This window comes from Cnephaeus nilssonii, assembly GCF_951640355.1.
Source record: "Cnephaeus nilssonii genome assembly, chromosome: 1".
NCBI classification, from domain to species: domain Eukaryota; kingdom Metazoa; phylum Chordata; class Mammalia; order Chiroptera; family Vespertilionidae; genus Cnephaeus; species Cnephaeus nilssonii.
This window is the reverse complement of record NC_137072.1, coordinates 5,870,096-5,881,517: the sequence shown is the minus strand read 5'-3', so window position 1 is coordinate 5,881,517 and position 11,422 is coordinate 5,870,096. Positions and strand designations below refer to the sequence as shown.

General features: G+C 38.5%; 1 pseudogene across 1 annotated transcript; it reads left to right on the top strand.

The window, feature by feature from the left end:
• Nucleotides 1–958: 958 nt before the first annotated feature.
• LOC307114570 (activating signal cointegrator 1-like) lies at nt 959–2,621 on the top strand (annotated as a pseudogene). The gene has a single exon. The product of its transcript is annotated as an activating signal cointegrator 1-like (transcript).
• The last annotated feature ends 8,801 nt before the right edge of the window (nt 2,622–11,422 follow it).

The window sequence follows — 11,422 nt, the reverse complement described above, 5'->3', positions numbered from 1 at the left end:
TTATTTGAAAATAGAGCCCATCATACTACTATAATCAATCAGCACTCCTCTCCCAGATATTCAAATCAAGTAAACTTTATTAAAAATAATTTTCACTCTATGTGTTCCTTTTATCCTGGCCTACCTTTGATCAAGCAAAGAAAGTATATTACTAGCATTCTCCCAAAGCTTGAAAATTTTATTATCAAACCAGGTTACTTTTTTTAAATCCTTCCAAAAAAAATTACTTATGGTACATTCCAATGGTAGAACCCTTTAGCACTCTGGTCTACACTCATTATATTGATTTCTATTACTAGAGGCCCGGTGCATGAAATTCGTGCTGATGTCCCCCCCAACTGCCCTCCCCTGCAGGCCTGGTTGCCCACAACTGCCCTCCCCTGCCAGCCATCTTGTGGTGGCCATCTTTGACCACATGGGGGTGGCCATCTTGTGTGTTGGAGTGATGGTCAATTTGCATATTACCTCTTTATTATATAGGATGTTTTCAATGAGATAGAGAGTAACTGCTCTCTATGTACCAAGCTGTATCTTTTTATATTCCTTTCCTTTCTTTGCTTTTCTCACAGGTTAAATAATTTCAAATTCTTCCCCAGTCAGCATGGCTCAGTGGTTGAGCATCGACCTATGAACCAGAAGGTCAGGGTTCGATTCCTGGTCAGGGCACATACCCTGGTTGCAGGCTGGATCCCCAGTGCGGGGCATGTAGGAGGCAGCCGATCAATGATTCTCTCTCATCATTGATGTTTCTACCTCTCTCTCCCTCTCCCATCCTCTCTGAAATCAATAAAAATATATTTAAAAAATAATAATAACAGCACAGGTGGAAGGGGAGAGGATGCTACAGCGGGGCAGTGTAGCCTGCCGGAACCCGTGTGAGCAAGTCACTGTTGCAATGGGAACTAGTCTGGCGCAGGACTCCAGGCTTTCTCTGCCCAGCTGGTTCCTGCTGGGGAAAATGGCAGTGGCTGGGGCGGTGCCCTGGGAGCAGCTGGTGGGCTGGTGTACCCAGCATTTGTGGAAAACTTTTGGCCTGGGTGTCAGTGAGGAGATCATGCAGGATGTTTTGTCAATTGAGAGTCCTGAAGAGATATGAGAATATGTTACTGACTTCCTTCAGGGAAATGAGGGCAAAAAAGGTCAATTCATAGAAGAGCTTATAAACAAATGGCAAAAGAATGATCAGGAGTTAATTTCTGATGTTCTGCAGCAGTCCTTCAAAAAAGGTGAAATTTTAGACGGGCAGAGATCAGGAGATCAGCTAAAGAGAAGTAGGCGGAAAGGGAGAAACAGACAGGAAGTTCCTGCATTTGCTGAACCTGACACAATCATAGAGGTCGAAACACCTTTTGATTTGTCCAAGGCACAGGAGAATAACAACTCCTTAAAGAAGAAGACAAAGTTTGTCTGTTTATACACAAAGGAGGGATAAGACAAGCTTGCAGTCCTGATCCCAGGTTGCTACCCTGTGATTGCCTCGGCCAGAAGCACAAACTGATCATTAACTGTGTGATCTGCGGGCGTATAGTCTGTGCCCTTGCTTATTCTGTGGTACTCTGGTATGTACTCGTAAAGAACAGGATATTTTACAACGTGACTCAAACAAGAGCCAGAAATTGCTCAAGAAGCTAATGTCAGGGATGGAGAATTCTGGAAAAGTGGACATCTCTACCAAAGACCTTCTTTCTCACCAAGAGTTTCGATTTAAGTCTGGTCTGAAGAAGGTTATCAAGCATAAAGACAAACTGTTAGAGTTTGATAGAACTAGTATTCAAAGGACCCAAGTAATTGATGATGAGTCAGATTACTTTGCCAGTGACTCTAACCAGTGGTTATCCAAGATTGAGCAGGAAACTTTGCAGAAGCAAGAGGAGGAGCTGAGAGAATTTCGACATGCCTCTTCACTTTCTAAGAAGATCACCATTGACTTTTCAGGCAGGAAGATCATGGAAGATGAAAATCCACTAGCCGAGTATTATAGCAAACTACACGAGACAATACAGGCCATTGCCAGTGGAACCTTGAACCAATCACTGACTAAATTTCATAGATCTTCTGAAGAGTCTTTGGGAATTCTGGTGAATCCCATCCTGTACCAGTCTCCTCCCCAGTGGATAGACCAGAGAGATGCAGCCACACAGAAGAAGGCTTTCCATTCAGCAGGATCAGAACCAGAGTTCAACTCATATTGGCACCAGTTGCGAATCCAGGACACAGAATTTCAGGAAGGCTTTGATGGTGGCTGGTGCTTCTCTATGCATCAGCCCTGTGCTTCTCTGCTTGTCAGAGGAATTAAAAGGGTGAAGGGAAGAAGCTGGTACACCCCTCACAGAGTATGACTTTGGATAGCAGCCACAGCCAAAAGACCCTCCCCTCAAGAAGTCTCAGAACTCCAGACTACATATCGTTTTCTTTGTGGGAAAGATGTGGAATTTCCCAATGACTATCCATCAAGTTTTCTTCTGGGCTGTGTGGACCTAATTGACTGCTTGTCCCAGAATCAACTTAAGGATCAGTATCCAAACATGAGTCAAGAATCTGAGTCTCCATTTGTTTTCATCTGCACAAATCCCAAGGAAATGATTGTGAAGTTTCCTATTAAAAGAAATCCAAAAATCTAGAAACTGGATTCCAAGATCCATCAAAGCACAAAGAAGGGGTTAATGAAGCAGAATAAAGATGTCTGACCCAGGAGAAAAGGAACTATACAGCATAGTGGAGTTTTATGTACCAAAATTGTTATCCGTTGGTCCTTTGGAACTGAAGCAGTAGAAATCTCAAGGCTTGGCATTAGGCTTGACTCTCTCAGAATTTAAACTCTTACCAAGCTTGTATATTTTTCTTAAGGAGTAGGATTCTTTATGTAGTGGGTCAAAAATCTTTGAATACATTATTTATAAAAACCTATTTTAAAAATAAAAATAATAATAATTTCCAATTCTTGAGGTTTTATTCAAAGGGCCCCATTTCCAATAGCATAGGCATATCTACTAGTATCATCAGTCCTGAATAGGTGGTCTTCTAACGGGCCCATGTGTGCAAAACCTTTCCCTCGGGCTCTCAGGCAGTCCAAAAGAGAATCGATCTCAAGATCCTCAAGCGCTATAGATTCTCTTTTCTGAAAGTGATCTTCCTGAGAACAAATTCATTCAAGGCACAATTCTGATCCTCTGTTCCCTCCTCCCTTTTTACCAAAGCCCTTTTCTCTTCTAGGAAAGGAAGGCAGGCAGGCCCACGCCAGATCTCACATCAGTGACTTACCCTCAATGCAGAAGCCACCGGCAACAAGGAGACCATTCAAAATCTGCTGAGAAAGCAAGTGACTAATGGGGCTCTTATCCTTTTATAAGTCAGATGGTTTCCATTTACTTCTTTTAATTCAGTTAAATAAAGACCGAGTCAAAAAATTCACTGGTTAAAAACTTTTCCCCTATTCTAATGAAAGACCACCAGTTGATTTTTTATTTTTTTTGGCATTCAACTTGAAAGAAGTCTAAAAAAATTGATTGACACTGAAAAACAACTTTCCATTTATTCCATTATGAACAAGGTTTCAAATGCCTCCAAATATAAAAAAAATGAAAGATAGATTTAATATTGACGCTAACTGTTTCATTCTAGCAAAATTTATCTACAAATATAAGAACTAGTTTTAAAAACTTCTGTCTAAAACTAGTTTTTATATTTGTAGATAAAACTTCTGTCTCAACCTGTGATACATTTTCAATTAATTTTACTTTTTATATTTAGTAATTATCCCAACCAGTAATAATAACTCTATACAGAAAAAAAATTTAACACTATGAAACTCATGGTGAGAGAACTATATTAAAATAAATCCAAGTTCAATGTAAATTACTGTGGTCTTTACACTCTAAGAGGAATGTAATAAGATAAAATCAGAAGGATGCAACAATGTTATTTTCTTTTCCTTTACTTACTTATTGGCAGGGTCAGCTTTAGTTTTTTTATTTTCATTTTCTTTTTTTTAATCTTTATTGTTGAAAGTATTACATATGCCCCTTTTTTCTCTATCCCCTCTCCCATCCCAGGCCTTCATCACCCTATTGTCTGTGTCCATGGGTTATGCATACATGCATATAAGTTCTTTGGTTGATCACTTCCCACCCACCTTTCCCCACCTTCCCTCTGAGATTCAACAATCTGTTCCATGATTCCATGTCTCTGGATCTATTTTGTTCATCAGTTTATTTTGTTCATTAGATTCCACTTATGAGTGAGATCATGTGACACTTATCCTTCTGTGACTGGCTTATTTTGCTTGGCAAAATACTATCCAGGTCCCTCCATGCTGTTGCAAATGATAAGAGTTCTTTCTTTTTTACAGCTGCATAATATTCCATTGGGCAAATGTACGACAGGATTTTTTTGTTTTTGTTTTTATTTTTTACCAAAGCTTTTTTATCCATTCCTCTGCTGATGGGCATTTGGGCTGTTTCCAAATCTTAGCTATTGTAAATTGCACTGCTATGAACATAGAGGTATATATATCCTTTCTGATTGGTGTTTCTGATTTCTTGGGCTATAGCCCTAGAAGTGGGATCACTGGGTGAAATGGAAGTTCCATTTTTAATTTTTTGAGGAAACTCCATACTGTTTTTTGTAGTGGCTACACCAGTCTGCATTCTCACTAGCAGTGTACTAGGGTTCCCTTTTCCCCACATCCTCACCAGCACTTGTCATTTGTTGATTTGTTGATGATAGCCATTCTGACAGGTATGAGGTGATAACTCATTGTCATTTTAATTTGCCTCTCTTGGATGATTAGTTTCTAAGCATTTTTTTTTTTACATGTCTCTTGGCCATCTGTATGTCTAAATGGTTCTTTGCCCATTTTTTAATTGAATTGTTTGTCTTCCTTTTGTTAAGTTGTATGAGTTCCTTATATATTTTGGAAATTAACCCCTTCTCTGTTGTACCATTGACAAATATGTTCTCCCATGCAGTGGGTTCTCTTTTCATGTTGATGATGGTTTCTTTTGCTGTGCAGAAGCTTTTTATTTTGATGTAGTCCCATTTGTTTATTTTCACCTTAGTTTCCTGTGCCAAGATGTATCTGTAAAGATATTGCTACGAGAGATGTCTGAGATTTTGTTGTCTATGGTTTCTTCTAAGATTTTTATGGATTTGTGACTTACATTTAATTTTTTTATTCATTTTGAGTTTATTCTTGTGTATGGTATAAGTTGGTGGTCTAGTTTCATTTATTGGCATGTGTCTGTTCAATTTTCCCAACATCATATATTGAAGAGACTGTCTTTACTCCATTGTATGCTCTTGCCTCTTTTGTCAAATATTAATTGAGCCTAATGGCTTGGGTAGATTTCTGGATTCTCTGTTCTGTTCCATTGACTATATACCTGTTCTTGCACCAGTACCAGGCTGTTTTGATTACAATGGCTTTATAGTATAACTTGATATCTGGTTTTGTGATCCCTCCAACTTTGTTCTTCTTTCTCAAAATTGCTGTGGCTATTCGGGGTCTTTTTGGTTTCATATAAACTTTTGGAATGTTTGTTCTAGATCTGTGAAATAGGCTGTTGGTATTTTAATAGGGACTGCATTGAATCTATAGATTGCTTTGAGTAGTATGGGCATTTTAATGTTGATTCTACCAATGCATTAACATGGTATATACTTCCATTTGTTTATATCTTCCTTTATCTCTTTTTTCAATGTCCTATAGTTTTCCGAGTGCAAGTCTTTTACTTCCTTGGTTAAGTTTATTTCTAAGTATCTTAATTTCTTTGTTGCAATGGTAAATGGAGTTGTTTTTTGGTTTCTTTCTCTGAAAGTTCATTATTGGTGTATAAAGATGCCATAGATTTCTGGATGTTAATTCTGTATCCTGCTAGGTTGCCAAATTCATTTATTAAATTTAGTAGTTTTTTATGGAGTCTTTGGGGTTTTCTATGTACAATGATATTATGTCATCAGTGAATAAAGACAGTTTTACGTCCTCCTTTCCAATTTGGATGCCTTTTATCTCTTCTTCTTGTCTGATCCCTATGGCTAGGACTTCCAATAGTATGTTGAACAAGAGTGTGAGAGTGGGCATCCCTGTCTTGTTCTTGTTCTTAGGGGAAATGGTTTTAGTTTTTTCCCATTGAGTATGATGTTGGCTGTGGGTTTGTCATATATGGCTTTTTATTATGTTGAGGTATGATCCCTCTATTCCCACTTTGCTAAGAGTTTTTATCAAAAAATAGTGTTCGATTTTGTCAAATGCTTTTTCTGTATCTATTGATATGATCATTGACTTTTTCTTTCAATTTGTTTATGTGATATATCACATTTATTGATTTGTGAATATTGTACCAGCATTGGATCCCTGGAATAAATCATGGTGTATGACTTTTTAATATATTGCTGCATCCAATTTGCTAGAATTTTGTTGAAGATTTTAGCATCTATGTTCATCAGGGATATTGACCTGTAGTTCTTTTTCTTTGTGGTGTCTTTATCTGGTTTTGGAATTAGGATAATGCTGGCTTCATAGAAAGAGCTTGGAAGTGTACCTTCCTCTTGAATTTTTTTTTAATACTTTGTGGAGGATAGGTGTTAGTTCTTCTTTGAATGTTGCAACAGCTTTGTTTTCAAATGTCCATATTTACATGTGCTAAGTTACATCTTTTGCATTTACTCAAACTTATGTTTTAAAATTTTAGATGTTAATTTAAAAGTGTGAAAAGAAATATTTTGTTTTTCAAAATTTCTTAGAGGCACAAAAGGTAAAAAAAAATTGAAGATAATGTCTATGAATCAACCCCAAAGTGCTTTATTCCTCTTAATATTTATTCCTACAGCCTAGGTTGAATGGTCTTTAGTAGAAATATCCTAAAAACTCACAATGTCTTTTTAAATTAAGTCTTAGCCCAGTGTTGCATGGAGAACTATTTTGTGATCCCTACATCTTTTTTACTTTCTGTTTGAACATCTCAGACTCACATTTTTTTATTTTTTTCTCTCTTTATTGATTAAGGTATTACATATATGTCCTTATCCCTCCACTGCCCCCCGCCCATCTCCCACTCATGCCCTCACCCTCCTGGTGTCTGTGTTCATTGGTTAGGCTTATATGCATGCATACAAGTCCTAGACTCACATTTTTTAAAGAGATAGTTGTAATTACTCACTGACCCACAAATTCTTTTCCATCATATGTATGCTTAACCAGGGTGGAGGTGTGATTTTATGTGTCAACTTAAGATAAAGTTAGCAGTGAACACAGAAGGAGAAAACTGCCCCTCGTTGGTCCTCTCCCAGTCACTGCTAGGGAACAACTTAAGGCAGGATGGCTTAGAGTGACCAGATATCTAATGGCTTTCCTTTGTTCCTCTTCTTCTCTGTCAAACAAATATGCCTGAAAACATGTGCCCAGTTAAATCCTTCTGTAAACAGGGATAAAGGGAGAAGAAAAAGTATATCAGTTTTCCTCATCTGGTACATAAAATCAGTAACTTAATGCCTTTTAGATTATGGGGAGCCAAAAGAGTCTGGTCACATTTTGGGCCTCTTTAAAAGCTAGATTAGACCTCTAGTGACCAAGGATCAAGGTTGCTATGTATAGATGACAGCCACAAAGATATGGGTGATGGTGATATTCCAGCAATTTCATGAGAAGGATGCACCTGTTGGCTCTTGGAGATGATTGGCAGAATTATTTTTTAAGTCTGGAGCTTAGATTTCTCTCAAAGCCTCTCTCTCTAACCACCTCCAGTCCTTAAGAGCTGGTTGAGATCATGTGGTCAACAAAATCTCACAAGATTCTATTTAACAAATGGTGTTTCTCTTTTCTCACCCAGGACAGTGTGCATGCACAACAGTCTACAGAGAGGCTGGGCTTGGTCACCCCAATATCCAGTTCTTTTACCATTCCTCACTCTCAGTTTAAGATTTATCTAACCAAAAAGGCATTGAAAGAAATGTTTCTATTGAAGATATTAATGGAAGACATTCAATGAGATCTTTGGGGCCTCTAGGTTTAAGAGCTGCAAAGGAAGAAAGAAGCAGCAGCAAGAAGAGGGGAAAGAGTAGGAAAATAAGGGGAAGGAGGACCAAACCCAGCCATAAAGAGCATATCATCTAGCGGGGGAGGCAAGGTAACAGTAGAGAGCATGTTCAGGTAAAACATACAGTTCAGATGCTTAGCTATAACTTAAAACCAAATATAGTCTACAGACACAGCAGGGAATAACAATTAGTAAATTTCTTAATTAGGATTCTTCCTAACCTACAGTCAATTCTAATTTTTTTCATACAACTAAGAATTCTTGCTACTTGATAAATACAGAAACACCCATGAACAAATGTGAACAAATTTCCTCCAACATGTTTGCATTTTACTACCTCACATTTCACCACAGGAACCCAGGTTCAGTCAATGTCACACTGTGATGCCCACAAGATATAGTGTAGAAGTGAAACTAGCATTTTCCTTCCAGATAAATGTATAATTAAAATCCTGATTCATTGATTTGCTAATTGAACTTCCTGCTGTGGACACAGGACATTCATGGCAGGAAGAATAAGGACCTGTTTCAGAGGGTTCAAATTGCCTTATTTTTTTAAAGTTCTTTAATATGCCTGTCTTAGGACAGTAGTTGGAAATAAAAGAATGTGAGTGGGGATTCATTCAAGACATAGATAAAAGAGACAAATGGTTGTAGAAATACGACAAGTGCTTCTCAAATGAGAAGGAATTGGAAGGGGACTTCATCCACTCTGAAGGGGCTCTCTACTCTTGAAACCCAAGAAGTCATTAGGCAGCAAAGAGTGTGCTCTTTGTTTCCATCGTGGCATGGACAGCATGTCAGCCCCTGGCCAAGTCCAGTTGTCTGTACCTCTCAGGCAGGACACCCCCATCCATGCTTTTCAACATCTGCACAAATATCTTGAGTGTCTGGTTTTCACCATTCCTCTGTCTCTCCAGTCCAAACTCTGACCTTCAGCTAACTGGAGTCCTATTTAGTGGCCTCATTACTGAAAACCCTATCTCTAATACCATAATAAATGCTCAGTAATATCTGTTGAATTTATGAATAATTATACCCATTTCTGTCTCTTTTCCATCTTGGTTTTCTGACAACATTAGCACTGCACTTTCAAAGCCATTTCTCTATTCCACAGGCTCCTGGTTCTGTCCCCCTGTCCTCTAGAGTCTCTAGTGGTCGGCAAACTCATTAGTCAACAGAGCCAAATATCAACAGTACAATGATTGAAATTTCTTTTGAGAGCCAAATTTTTTAAACTTAAACTTCTTCTAACGCCACTTCTTCAAAATAGACTCACCCAGGCCATGGTATTTTGTGGAAGAGCCACACTCAAGGGGCCAAAGAGCCTCATGTGGCTCGCGAGCCGCAGTTTGCCGACCACAGCTCTAGACTCTTGATGCCCACCTGGACCTGGCTCAGATTTACTTCCCATTTGATCTTGACCTGCAGTGGTTGGTATCTTTGTGATAATGCTCCTTTACTGACTTCCACTAACATTTTTATTCTCTACCTCTGAATGCAATTACCCCCCTCATTTCCAGCATGCACACAGCCAGCATCATCTAGTCATAAAGACTAACTTGACCTTTCCAAAGTCTGTTTTGTTCTATGGAATGTTTTAAAATATTACAAGAAAAAGATATGTGAGCAAGTAAAACACCACGTATTACTTTCCCATCTTGGAGATTCACATCATTGAGAAGTTCTGGTGTGGGGTTCAGGAGGGAGGGGGGCAAAACTTTTCTACACAGGATTTCCAAACTTATTCCAACATGACCCCCTTTTTTCATGTGATGTCTGTAAATATCCCACAGAGTTTTGTTCCCTATAATACATTTTGGAATACACTGAAATAACCCCATTTTGGGAGCAAATTCTAAAATTAAGTGTGGAGGCTTTGCCAGCAAGAAAATCATCAGTATGTTGATTAGCATAAGTTAAGAAAGAATTTGGGAACAAGGGGGGCTTGGGGCTTGATCTTGAGAAAGTGGCAGATATAACTCAAAGAGAGAAAGCAAGGGGCGCTTTCAGGGTGGTGAGATCTAGAAAAGGTAAGCCTGAAACTTCTTAAAATTGGGAGTGAAAATTGGAAACGGGGATCTCTCCAGTGATATGCTGTGTCCAACAAGATTTTTGTGATGTAAATACTCTCAGGATTGGGATCCCCATTGAAAAGGAGTGTGATCAGGAAGGAGAGGAATCAGTAACCACCAAGTGAGCAACATACCACACCTGATCTTTTTTAAAATATTAGGTTTAAAAAACCTATTCTAAGGTTTAGCAGTCATAGCTTATTATTTAAAAATTAAACTTCTTTTTAAATTATTGGTTCCCTCTAAACCTAATTTTTCACATTCTGATCCTTTAAAAATCATCATACAGCTAAAATACTGCCTAATCAAAAATGGTGTCCAGATTTGCTATTTACATTAAGGATTTTACCTATATAAATACTAGTATAAATATAAGCACATTTACCTCTCCAGAGATTTGTAGTATAGATTGAATAAATCTCTCACTTTAATAATATAGCCTCATGGTAATTTAAACCTCAGCATTTCTAAAATATCATACTGGTGAAGTAATCTTACAACACAAGGCTTTTCTTCTCACACATATATATTCCAAAATGAGATGTACCCACTAAATTTTACCCCAAGCGCTGAATAGCGATCTGTTATTGTTAAGAAAGGTTGTGGAGATACCTGCTCTGCCAAGTGTTTGCATATGTAAATTTCTAAAAGCCCAAGAAGACAGACTGTCTGTCGTGTATCTGAAGATAAAAGCACCAGGCCATAAACAGCATGGAACATGAGTGATGCTGATCCTTGCTAGTTTCTTTGCCTTCATAATTGGGTTGCAGTTTTGCCCAAGAAAAGTGGTAGAATTAATTTCCTACAAAACATAAATAACAATTTTCCTGTAATGCCTTCCTCAACTCTAATATACACACATCAAAGACTTACTTCTGCTGAAAGAATATGTTGTGGGGTCGAACCCTGGAGTCAAAATAAGACCACCGGAGGCTGCTAATTGATTTAAAAAAAGCAGGCAAGAATTTATTGAGCTGGCCAGGACGGCCGCGAGAGCACCACACGCAGGTGGAATCCACACTCACTACCGCGCCGTTCCAGGTGTAGGCAGTCCTTTTAAAGGTCCAAACCACAAAAATTTTCCTTTGTTCTAAATTCTAAATTCTAAATGCTGGGAACAGCCCGCAGGGGGGTTCCCAGCCACATCCTGCTGGACATTGGAATGTGGCCCTATCTTGCAAAAGCAATTTTTACAGAAGCAGAACCAAGCAGAGTTAGTAATCTCTAAAGGTTATCTACAGTTTCTACTCCTGGAGCTACTGAGTCAGTGGGAATCAATCTCCTGTAGTCCTGGTCCACAGGCACAGGAAAATT